The sequence below is a fragment of the Pteropus alecto genome, unplaced genomic scaffold (assembly GCF_000325575.1).
Source record: "Pteropus alecto unplaced genomic scaffold, ASM32557v1 scaffold76, whole genome shotgun sequence".
Taxonomy (NCBI): Eukaryota; Metazoa; Chordata; class Mammalia; order Chiroptera; family Pteropodidae; genus Pteropus; species Pteropus alecto.
In genome coordinates this window covers 26,997,726-27,010,756 of record NW_006443138.1, presented here as the reverse complement: position 1 = coordinate 27,010,756, position 13,031 = coordinate 26,997,726, and positions in this window count along the sequence as shown.

Genomic DNA, 13,031 nt, shown 5'->3' with positions numbered 1-13,031 from the left:
TATGTTACAGCACAAAAACCTTCGCTAAACAAATACTACTCATCTTTAACTAAGCTATAGTATAACCATACCCACAGGATGCTAAGTGGTAGTTAAAAACAAACAACAAAAAAATGTAGAGCTATGTGGAAAACCTTACTGCAGAGTAAGTGAAAAAGAGCAAGTTGCAGAACAATATATATAGTGTGATATTATTCACAGGGCGTGGGGAGGGAATAAAATCTTAAACAACACCTTTTATTTCCTATGGCTACATATATTCCACATGTCAATAAGTTAAAGGAAAATCCAGTAACTGATTTGTCTCAGTGGAATGAGGAGGAAGACGCCAGCAACATTGTCCTTACATTTGGGCCAGTGGGGCCCTGCCCTGGCCCCCTCCAGACTCTTCCCTCCAGCCAAGGAGTCCTCTGTTACTGCACTTCCCCTTCTAGACAACACTCAGAAACTTGGGGCCCCAGAATTCTCTTCCTAAGTAATCCTAAGCCCACTTCCAAACCTGTATGGATCCTTTTCTGCATCCTTTTCTCCCAACTGCTGCTGCCTTCATGTCCTTCCTTAGACCCAAGGGACCCAGGGCTGGGAAGAGAAGATGGAGAGCAAGAGGCCTCCACTGGTAGTCCTGCCTTGCCCACGAATGTTAGACGCAGACCTGAGCGCCAGGAGATAGAGTAGATTCTATCTGGTTCTACGGGAGTTTATCTGCAAGGGTCAGATTTTACAGGGAGAATTATTTTTGCATTGCTTATGTACTTAATTGTTAACTTAAACATAATAAAAATAATTTAAGTCTTCCCTATTCAACCAGAGATTGAAATGACAGATAATAAATCTTGGTTATGGCTCCTAGGAGAGGAGAGGAAGGGGAAAAAATGAAGACATAAGGGGAACAGAGATCGGATTATTCTTATTGACAGGTGTCAATTACTTCCTAATTTTAAAGAAAGAAAGAAATAGGAGAGGAAGGGGGAAAAATGAAGACATAAGGGGAACAGAGATCTGATTACTCTTATTGACAGGTGTCAATTACTTCCTATATTTTGATAGCTGTAAAGGGCCATGAGGGTGAGGGAGGAATTCCCCAGAAGCAAAGGCCATAGCAATTAGTACACTTTCCACCCCACTTCCACCCACTGCCTCGCATCCAGCACGTGGTCACGCTGAGAGAAGGACCCAGAAGGTAGCCCTGAGTAGGACCTGGATCTCAGTATCAGTGCAGATGGTCAAAACTGTTTTTCAGAAGGGCCACACTGGGGATTTCCTGGGGGTGGAGTCCTAGGCAAGGTCCCTGGGCTATTCTGAGGTGTTACCCTGCTCCCCCACACCTGATACCAGGAAGCCTGCCTGGGATTATCAGAAAATCGCTATCTTGTCTTCAGCTGCATTCACCAAAACAATGGGTGGGGTGGTAAGGAGGCCACGTGGTAAGGAGGCCACCTGGTAAGGAGCTGAAAGAACCCAGAATGAGGAAGCAGTAGGCTGGCCACCTAAGGGTATGTGTGTGTGACTTTGGGCCATCCATTTAATCTTGGGCACTGTTGGCCCCCCCTCCCACATGTAAAATAAGGACAATATTTCATCTCTGGGTAACTTTAAAAGGTATGGAGAAAATTATGTGAGATAATGACCTGTAAAAGCAATTTATCAACCATATATTACCATGAAAATACAAGGGCTCATTCCAGTGGCTCATTTCTTTCCAGATGCATCTCAAATGTCACCTCCTCTAGGAAGCTTTCCTGGGCTCTGAAGTCTGGTTTAAGAGTTTCTTTCTATTCTTGGATCTCTATAGCTCACCATGTGAACTTTAGTTTTAACATTTTATACATACTATTACACTGAAGTACTTGGAGGAAAAAAGTCTTATTATTTTTCCATCCCTAGGTTCTATTACCATGTTGGACACATAGTAGGCACTTCATAATTGCCTTGCAAAAAATGTGTAAGTGAATAAATGACTATGATTCTCTGCCTCCATCCCTTCACTCTAATTCAGGGGCCCCCATCTCCGGGCCACAGACCAGTATCAGTCCTCCATGATCTGTTAAGAATCAGGCTGCACAGCAGGAGGTGAGCAGCAGGGGAATGACCAAAGCCTCACCTGTGTTTGCAGCCGCTCCCCAGCACTAGTATCACTGTCTCAGCTCCACCTCAGATCATTAGGCATTAGATTATCATAGGAAAACCAGTCCCTGTAGCCAAAAATGTTAAAGACCACTGTTCTAATTGACGTGAAGTGCCCATGGACTGATCCCTGCCACAGGCCCAGGGGTATTTTGATAATTATGTGATGGACTCACTCTGTTTTGTTCTGTCCCCTCATGTATGTTATTCATGTGTACCCCAAAATCTAGACTCTAACCTCCTAGATGTCAGGAGCCTTGTTCAGTAATAAATAGTAAAAAGTAGATGATAATGTTAATTCAACTGTAATTTAAAAAAGAAAGCACTCATTAAGGGAAAGTAAATCCCCTTGAAATTACACACACACATGCATACACACACTCTCATATACATACATATACATACATGCACACACACTCAGGCACATGTACACGCATGCACACATGCGTGCACACAATCACACATACACACATATACACGCATATACTCAGAGCTAGCCAGGGCCCCGTGAAGTCTTAGGTTACAGGATTTGATCCTCAAGGCTTGGAGTCTAGGTTGAACTCTTCTTCTGTAACACATCCCTGCAGCCTTGTCCGCCTCTTGAGTCTCTGCGAGAGATAGGAACGTTTCAAGGCTTTGGGGAAAAGGATAAGCCACAGTGTGCTGTGGTGCCCCAACAAACCCAAAGTAGAAGACCTCTCAGGTTCTGGCTCGGCATAGCCATCAACCCTTAGAGTCAGCTAAAAAGAGGAAGGTTGCCGATGCTGGAAGAGGGGAAGAAAGAGTGGTTTGTCAGGGAGACACTGAGGTGACATGAGCTTATTGAGGAAGAGGGATACAGCAGTGAATGATGGCTGAATAGGCAGAACAGGGTTGTGGAAGAACCTTGGAGTACTTTGGGGGTAATTCCTTTTCAAAGAGCTTCTGGAGGTCTGGAGCAGGGCAGCTGCAGATGGAAGGTAGTGTTGCAGACGAGGAATCTAGAAGGGAGCTGAATGGATTCTTGGAAGAGAAACAGACGATACGCTGAAAGTCATTTGTGCCACACCTCTGGCAGGGACTCCATTAAACATTAAGAGATGTTTAGGGATAGATGTTGCTGCATTTGCCTCATGATCCCTGACAGTTGGGAGCAGAACTTCTTTGTGATCTCCTTTCACTTAGGTACCCATGTTTACAAGGTGACTTAAAGACCTGCATTGCTAGGTGCCTTAATAAGTCATTATTAGATGCACAGTGGACTGGGCAAAGTAATGCTGGAACTGTGCTCCTAATGCAAGTTGTTAAAACTGTTTGGTTTCTTCCCTGCAGCATGAAGAGAACACAAGTCCTTCCTATTACACAGGGTTATTCTGAAAATTAAATGGAAATGATGGCTCAAGGTGTCTGAGGAGGTCTGAGCAGTGTGGGTCACCTGCTGCAGCTGCTAGCATTGAGGTGTCTTCCCTCCCATGACCCACCAGAGCAGGGACAGAGAAGGGTGCTCCAGAACATCTGACTTCCTCATCAAATCCTGTCCTCAATCTCCCCCAAATTTCTGCTGCCAAAAAAAGGGCCGGCGTGTGTAGAAGGAACTTTACAGAGGGAACGTGGTGGGGTAAGCAGGAATTGGAAGCCAGCGATACCTGCGTTCAAATCCTGGCTCTCTTACTTATGGGCTCTGTGATTCTGACAAGCTACTTACTCTCCCAATGCCTCAGTTTTCTCAGGTTAAATTGGAGGGAAATGTACCTGGTTCCTAGAGTTGAGGAAAGAATTAAAACAGCCAACGTGCATGAAGTCCCTGACACAGGGTGGATACTTGATAGAGACTTGTTTTATTCACTAAGCTCCCAGGTCTTTTCTGTGCATCTCAGCCCCTATTTGATTCATAGGTTCCTCCCCAGGGAGAGCTAACTGAGCTCAGAATGAAGAAGGATGGTAATAGCCTCAGGTCCCACAGACCAAAAGCCCCTGGGTCTCAAACACCTAAAATAATCTCAAAAAGTCTACAAGCAAAAGCGTTTCAGGGTTCCTACCCCTGTGCTGGCTTTATAATCCCCTCCCCTTCCTCTACCACAGCTTCTGCTGTCACAGGCCACAGTACCTGGGAAGACAAGAGGAAGGGGAGAATGCCACCCCTCTCTCAGTACCAGGCTGAGGCATTGCTTCACATCTCCCTAGTGTCTCTGGCCACATTTTCAGTTTCCCGTGGCTTCCTTGTCCTCTCTCTATAGCTCTTCCTCGTGTGTCCTCCATGCCCCTGAGAGTAAATGGGATAGTATGTGGGGCTGACACTTGTGCATGTTACCAAGCACGTGTGCAAAAAGTGCTGTCTCTGGCAAACGATCCATCATGGGGAGGAACTTGAAATTTAGGCTGAATCCAGTGAGTCAGAAATAGATGGAGGTCCACAAACGAACAAAGAAATACAAGGAACATAACACACACACACACATACACACATACATGTACGCACACATATATTCAAGTACGGCTTGTATAATACATGATTTAAAAAGAAAAAGTAGAATGAAAGAGTGATTACTGCATGCAATAACACGGGGAAGCCTCAGAAATGAACTGTTGAGCAAATGAAGTCAGATACAAAAAACAATATATTCTTTATGGTTCAATTTATGCTGAGTTCAAAATAGGCAAAACGAGCTTGTGTTGTTAGAAGTTAGTATTGTTGTCACTAGCGCCTCCAACGGCAATTGGAAAGGAACAAACAGAAAGGCAGCTTTACTGGGTCGCTGGCAATATTTTGCCTTGATCGGGGTGCTGGTTACTTGGAGCTGTGCACTTTGTAAAAATTAAGCACGCTTACAAACTGAATACTTATTATACACTTATTACATTAATCACATGTATATTAAGTATATATATAAACACATATATTTAGAGCTCTATGCATTTTAGAGCTTTTATGTATACATATATTATATTTCCACAAAAAGTGGTTGTATTAAGAGAATGGAAAGACAAGCCACAGTCTGTAAGGAAATCTTTGCAAAATACATATCTGATAAAAGACTAGTGTTTAAAAACATACAAAGAACTCTTAAAACTCCACAATAAGCAAACAACCCAATTAAAAATTAGGCAAAGGCGCTGAACAGACACTTAACAAATGGCAAATAAACATATGAAAAGGCGTTCCCATCATATGTCATTAGAGAATTGCATATTAAAACGACAGTGAGATACCACTGCACACCTATTGCAATGGCTAAAATTCAAAGCACTGGCAACATTAGATACTAGTGAGGATGTGGAGCAACAGGAACTCTCATTTATTGCTGCAAAATGGTACAGTCACTTGGGCAGTTGGGCAGTATCTTATAAAATTTAATATTCATGCCTTATGATCCAGCGATCCCACTCCTTGATATTTACTCAAGTGAGTTGAAAACTTACTTCTACACAAAAACCCCCACACAAATGTTTATGGCAGCTTTATTCAGAATTGCCCAATCCTAGAAGCAACCAAGATGTCTTCAATGGATGAACAGATAAACAAACTGTAGTACATCCATACAATGGAATATTATTCGATGCTAAAAAGAAATGAGTTATCAAGCCACGAAAAGACATGGAGGAACCATGAGTATATTTTTAAGCGAAAGAAGCCAGTCTGAAAAGGCTACACACTGTATGTTTCTAACTGTATGACATTCTGGAAAAGGCAAAACTATGGAGACAGTTAAAAGATCAGTGATTGCCAGTGATTAGGAGGGTTGAAGGGATGACTAGGTGGAGCACAGGGGATGTTAGAGAGTGAAACTGTTCTGTATGACACTGTAATGGTGGATACCCATTGAATGAACAATAGAAAGAGTGGACCCTAATGTAAACTATGGATTTTAATTAATAACGTATCATTATTGTCTTATCAATTATAAGAAATGTACCACAAGATGTTAATAACAAGAAACATTTAGGCAGTGATGAGGGATATATGGGAACTTTCTGTAACTTCCCCTTAATTTTTCTGTAAACCTAAAATTACTCCAAAAATCTATTAGTTAAAAAAGAAAAGTAGTTGTATCACCTTGGGTAATGCTTAAGCTTTCTAGACATTAATTTCAGTTTCGTTATCTATGAAATGAGAGTTTATAAAGGTGACTCACTGTCCCTGGGGAAGGGAAGCTGAAAAGGCTAATAAACCTATCTCCCTCCTCTTCCTTCCCCACCACTACTCTGCAGCCCTGTATCCACACGAACCCTCAGGTGTTTGGACAAACACTATCTGAATGCCTCCTATGATCCCAGCATTGTAATGGGTGTGGGAGAGAGAATGCCTGGCCTGACAGGCTTCCTGGGACCAGAGCTGTTCAGTGCTAAAACAGCAGACCCAGGCAACCGGGTTGGTGGGAGATGAACAAGTCACACATCACATGTCAAGAGGCAAGACATAACATAAATGCGATCATCTAAGTTCATGGACAGTGCTGAGGAGCTTTGATAAAAGAGAATAGTTTTCATTGAGGAGAAGGCACCGGAACTAAGTCCCTAAAAGCAATCAGGAGTGCTCTGTCAACAACAGGAGAGGAGCAAGAGGGAGAAAGGTATTTCACACAAGGGGGACAGCGTGTGCGAACGTCATAATTCATAGGAGCTGCATGGTCTATGAGGCCTCTTAGGCAGTCCATTGATAGGCCGGTTGCACCCACACACACCCCACCCCCAGCTAAACTCAACCCCAGAACCAAGCCACTCCCAGCCTTCTCTGGTCCTTCACCCGGGCAGCTGAATGCTGCTGAAGCAAATCACACAGTACAGAAACTGATGCTATTTCAGATTTATGATCTCCAACCTCAGTTTGGCCCTCGGTGGCTGCTTGTAAGTCATTTTTCGTTTCTCGGTTTTCTTTACCCCTTTCTCCACAGCGGCTTTTTAAAATTTTTGCTAAACCTCCCCTAATTCATCTCACTACCTCCCCACACATTCTCAGCAGATGGCAACCTTCCTCCAACCCACCTCCAGCCTCACCGACTCCTTCTTCCTCCCATCCTATCACATTGGAAGCCATGACCCACTTTTGTCCGACACGATTTCTCTATGCCTGCCCTTGTTCTACTGCCAGTGTCTTCAGCACCGCTGACACCTCCATCTTCTTAAAACACCCTCGTCTCTGACAGCCTGAGACAGCGTTCCCTCCCTCTTCCATGTCCCCTTTGGCCCCTCTTCCCCGTTACCTTTGCCGCCTCCCTTCCTTTACCCATCTCCCAACTATTTCCGTTTCTGGAGCTGCTCCCCTCCTCCTCAATTACTTCTCTCCTTACACTCTATGCTAGGTGATGTCAGCAGCTTTCCTGGCTTTACTTATCTGTGCGGAAGATTCCCAAATACAAATACCTAGAGCACACATCTCTCCTCTGAGCATCACATAGGACTATCTGTCTCCTTCCTGGACATCCTTAATTTGATGTCCCACAGGAACCTTTTGAGGTGCCTTTCCTATGTAAACCCTCACTTCCAAGCGTCCACTCCCACCTCTCCCCTAGGTAGCTTTATTTGTACCACATAGCCCTGACCATATTTCCATTCTGCCTCTGCCCTTCAGGCACAATAATGAGAATATCACCGTCACAGCTCATTTGAACAGACATAGAAAGCTGATTCTCTCTTTTGAAAAATTGAGGTTAGAGACATAGTGACTGAAATCGGAAAGTTGGAGACACTTGTTCTTAATATAATCGCTGACATAATGTGAGCACTCACCTGTTAGCATGGCTGTTTCATCTTTCCCCTCCGAAACTATATTCCTTCTCCAGTTGCCTAAGCTCAAAGTTTAGAAATTGTATTTTTCATTCTTCCTTCTTCACTATGCATATCCAATTGATCTCGAAAATGGCCTCCCAACTAGTCTGTTGCCTCCAAACTGTGCCCCAGTCATTCTGCACGTGGAGCCAGAGCATTCCTTCTATAATAGAGACCTCACTGGGTCATTCTCCAAGAGAACAAACCCTCCATCCTGACACACAAAACATTTGTGACCCAACCCTGATGTCTGTTCAGCTTCATGTCCTTCCATCCTTCTCCTCACCCTGGACCTTGCTGCCAGATGTGCAGTTTCCCAAATTCTCTGCTCTCTCTCACCTGTGGACTTTTGCATTTGCTTTTTTATCTGCCCATCCCTCAGTTATGTCCTTAACTGCTGCTTCCTTGGGGGAGCCTCTCCCAACATTGCCAGTTTGGATTAGTTACCCTCCAAAGGACCCACAAAGCATCCTTCATTCACTCCATCACATCACTTGCCACACTGTTAAGAGTTCCCTCTGAATTGGTCTGACTCAACCTAAACATGGCCAAACTAAGACGTGCAGGCATTGCCAAATAATGCAGTGCCCCTCAAATCAGCTTTTTAAAAAATATTTGTTGAATACTCTTTGACCCAGCAGGGAAGATTTCAGAAATTTGAACTACAAATATATTCACGCATATAAAGATTAACATTTGCACAACCCATTGCAATGTTGTTTGTAAGAGCAAAGGGTTAGATATGGTACTTTCTCCACATTCCAAATACAATTTAAGATGGGAAATAGAAATGAGAATGATATTTCTGCCTCTGATACAGAATGGCTTTGGAATTAATAAAAAAAAATATTCTGACCCATTTCAAAGCATGCTGGAGGAGGAAAAAATCACACGCACAATTTACACGTAGGGTACCTCTAAAAGACATACAAAAAAAAACTTTATAAATGTTGTTTTAGGGAGGATTTGAGAATCCCCAATAACGTATAGCCTCTCATCTTCAATTCCATACCAATCAAAAGGCAGGCAGATCGAAATATCATCTAGAATAGCCCTTGAAGAATAAGCTTTAGATGCTTTAGTACAAGTGGTCTTACTAATATTCCCCCTTGATTTGGATGACATGTCCCCTTGAAAGGTTCGTTTTGCCTCTATGCAAGTGCCATGTGGGTTGGGGGCACCATGCATACTGTCTCCTCTCTGAGACAGCAGCATTTGAGATATCATTGCCTCCATGCTAAATTTAGCAATTTGCAGTAATGGCAGCTCCAGTCACCAGGTCTTCTTACTTGAGGTGCCTTCTTTTCTCAACTAGAATAATCTAAATCTTTTAATGTCCACTTCTGTTTGGACTCCAGTGCCTCCTTTAGCATAAGCACCTCCACTGCCTCTTGTGGGCAGACATTTTTGGTAGCATCCCACAGTAGCAGCGTCCATGGCCTCCTGCTGTGGGTTACTGAGACCTGTGAAACCTGTCTCCTAGGGAAGATTCTCCTCTCGTCCCCCATTTGTTCCAACTGGAACATCGCTTTGGTACAATGCTGAACTAAAGCTGTACTGGTGGCTTCTGCTCTGCATGTACTTCTCAAGATACTTGTCTCCACAGATTTTTTAAAATGTTCAGCCCTTTGAATATCATTTCTTTCTGTCATATAAAGTTAGGCAATGGTGAGGTATTGTGCTAGTGCTTTCTTTATCTTAGCTCTCTCTTACTTCTTTTAGGAAGATTCGATGTGTATCGATTTAACTTGCTTTTTAAGTTGACCCCTTTATTTCATATAAAGCCAGCTCTTTCGTTTTGTTTGTTTTTTTTAATAATTGTTTTTCTAAATGCAATCCTCCAAATTTTTTCTTCTGCGATTTCTCATAATGAGAAATATAAAATGATTCATTATGGTCCTGTTAAAAGCAACTACTGTTCAAAGAAATCCCGCCCACCTTCACCTTCCTGAGTTGGAAAATCCAACCTAGAGGTCTCCTCCCATTACCCAGCATTTACTCCAGCCTGGACCTAGTCTGTGTTTGTCCTGCCTGACTGCCCTTTAATAGATCTCATCTTCCCTGTGTTTTCCTTTAGAGACCAAATTCCACGAATTTCTCAGGTATTCCTTTAGGCACGGCCATTTCCTGGGTCTCAATAAAGTTCATATAATGACTTTTTGCACATTTTACATTGATCTTTCTTGTCTTTTACTGTAAGTCTGTCCAAATTTTTGTGACTACTTTGGCTGTTTCATCCTCTAAGGGGCAGCGGCTCATTATTCTGACAATGCACTCCCGTTCCACAGCCCTTCTCCTGGCAGATCTGAGGACAGACACTTCTCAGATTTTCCTGGATTCTGGCTGCCCCTGTGAAAGTCATTCCAGTCTGCTTTCTGTAAAATTTTGCTTCTCTTCTTCTGTTGGACTTCAGTGGACTCCAAACACTTTTCTGTTATAGACTTATCTAAAGTATGTTCATCATTTTGATTTCCTCCTTTAAAAACAATTAACCTTAGATTTTCAATAATACAGATCTATTTCTCTACCACAAACTTAGAAGGTACCATTCATTCTCTTTATGATAAGGACCTCATTCTTTTTCATTTCATTTTTTTTTTCTTTAATAAAATCTACTATCTTTATGTAGGGGAAGCCACAATATGGGTCTTTGGTATTTAGAACCATAGCAAGAGTTTATATAAGTAACAAATCCAGAAGCACTTTGAAATCACAGCGTGGGAGTTTCTCTTGAACTTGTACGCAAGTTACAGAAATTAAAAGTTAGTTCTTCTGTAGTTCCCTCTCTTGACCCTGAAGACAATTTAAAACAATATAAAAAGAAGACAGAATTTTGGGTTTTTTTATCTTATAATGTGTACAGATACCTGCCACTAATAGTCTAAAACTTAAAACTCTCACTATTGTTCTGCAAAATATGCAGAATCTCAGTGTAAAGTCCTGAGTTTCTGACTTAAAGACCTTGCTGAGGGACACAGTAAAATCATCCTGCTCCCTAACAACTAAAAGCCTCATGAATGCTCCCATTTCCCTTTAATCAAATCCTTGCCTCCTTCTTAATCCTCCGTAATGCCTCCTCTTAATCGAATCCTTACTGCTCTGCCTCCTAAGTCCATCTGAAAGCCACCTCACTTGCTAAGGAGCAGCTTGCCTTTATACCTGTGTAAAAGAGCCACTTGCTTGTGGACAAACTGTGCTTAGCTGCATGACCCACGGAGGTGAGGGTCCCTCATGGCTCGTGTTTACTAAAGCCTAATGTCGCCTGCCGAGCCACACCTGTTAAAAGCCAATTGTGTTATAAAATAATGAGAATGAATAATATGCAACAATAAATGACAATATGGATGGTATCATAAATATAATGTTGAATGAAAGGACAGATACAGAGAAGTTCATACGGTATGATTGTATTTATATAAATTACAAAAGCAAACAAAAAGAATTTTTTTTTCAATTACAGTTGACATTCAATATTATTTTAGATTAGTTTCAGGTATATAGCATAGTGGTTAGACTTTTACATAATTTATGAAGTGATCCCCCAACCAAAAATAATCTTTATGCCATTGGAAGTCAGGATGGTAGTTGGCAGGTAGTAACGGGCATGTGGGGGTTTATGGGGTGCTGGTAATGTTCTCTTTCTTGATCCAGGTGGTAGTTACATAAGAGTGTTCAGTTTGTAACAATTAATCAAACCGTACACTTATGATATATGTACTTAAATAAAAAGTTAATTTTTTTAAAAAAGCCAACTACACAGCCATCAAAAAAAGCTTCACGACATCATTTAAGCACTATTACCAATTGCCAAAGTCAAAGCCCTGTGAGTTCCAACTGCAAAAGATGAACGTCCTGCCTCCCGGCCATACTCAAATCTTCCTTCTACACTTGTCATGTGCTCCACAAATGACAGTCACCTATTTTTCAGTGTTCTCTGCTCCTTAACAAGATATTAAAGTTTGGGGGCGTACAGTGGGTTAAATAATGTCCCCTTAATTGATACATCCGAGATATTAATATTATAGATATTAAGTCCCAATATCTATAAATACGATCTTATTTGGAAATTGATTCTTTGTAGACATAAGTAAGGATCTCGAGATGAGATCCTAGTTTTACAGAATGCCCTAAATCCAATGACTGGTGTCCTTTTTAGAAAAAGGAGAGGGAGATCTGAAACATAGACACAGAGGAAAAGACACAGGGAAGAAGTCCATGTGAAGATGAAGGCAGAGATTGGAGTGATGCTGCCACAAACCAAGAACACCAGACGTCACCAGGAAAACAAAAACAAAAACAAAAACTGGAAGCAGCAAAGGATTCTGCCCAAAGCCTCCAGAGGGAGTGTGGTCCTGTCAACACTGTGATTTCAGATGTCTGGCCTCCAGAACTGTGAAAGAACAAACTTCTATTGTTCTAAACCTATCAGGTTGTAGCCATTTGTTATGCTACAGAGTACACTCCCTTTTTCCTGCCCTCATTCGGAACTAAGAGTTAAATATCAGACTCAAATAGATGGATATCAAAATTCTGCCTTGACTGCTGATAAAGCCATATTAGATGACACGTGATTTAAATTATGCCAAATTAACATACTAATAACTGCCTGAGAATAACTCCTCTAGGCTATAGACCTCCACAGCAGGGGCTAGGATATGCTCAAAAAAGCTTACTTCTTGGCCAAGAAGAGATAAGATCACATTTTATCTAAAAGATATTCAGCATTTGTTTAGAAATGTTAGGTGTTTTCTGGGGGAATGCAGCAAATATTCTGTCTATTAGAGAAAGATAAATACTGTTTGGTATCACTAATATGCAGAATCTAAAAAAGCCAAGCTCATGGAAATAGAGCAGAGTGGTGGTTACCAGGAACTGGTGGGTGGGGGATATGGGAAGATGTTGGTCAAAGGATATGAACTTCCAATTACGAGATGAATAAGTTCTGGGAATCCAACGTATAGCATCGTGATAATAGTGAATAATACTGTGTGACATACTTGAAAGTTACAGAGTGTAAATCTTAAATGTTTTTACCACAAAAAAGAAATGGTAATTATGTGACATGATAGAAGTGTTAGCTAATGCTATGGTGGTAATTATTGTGCATTCTACAAATGTATCAAATCAACATGATGCACACCTTAAACTTACACAATTTATAT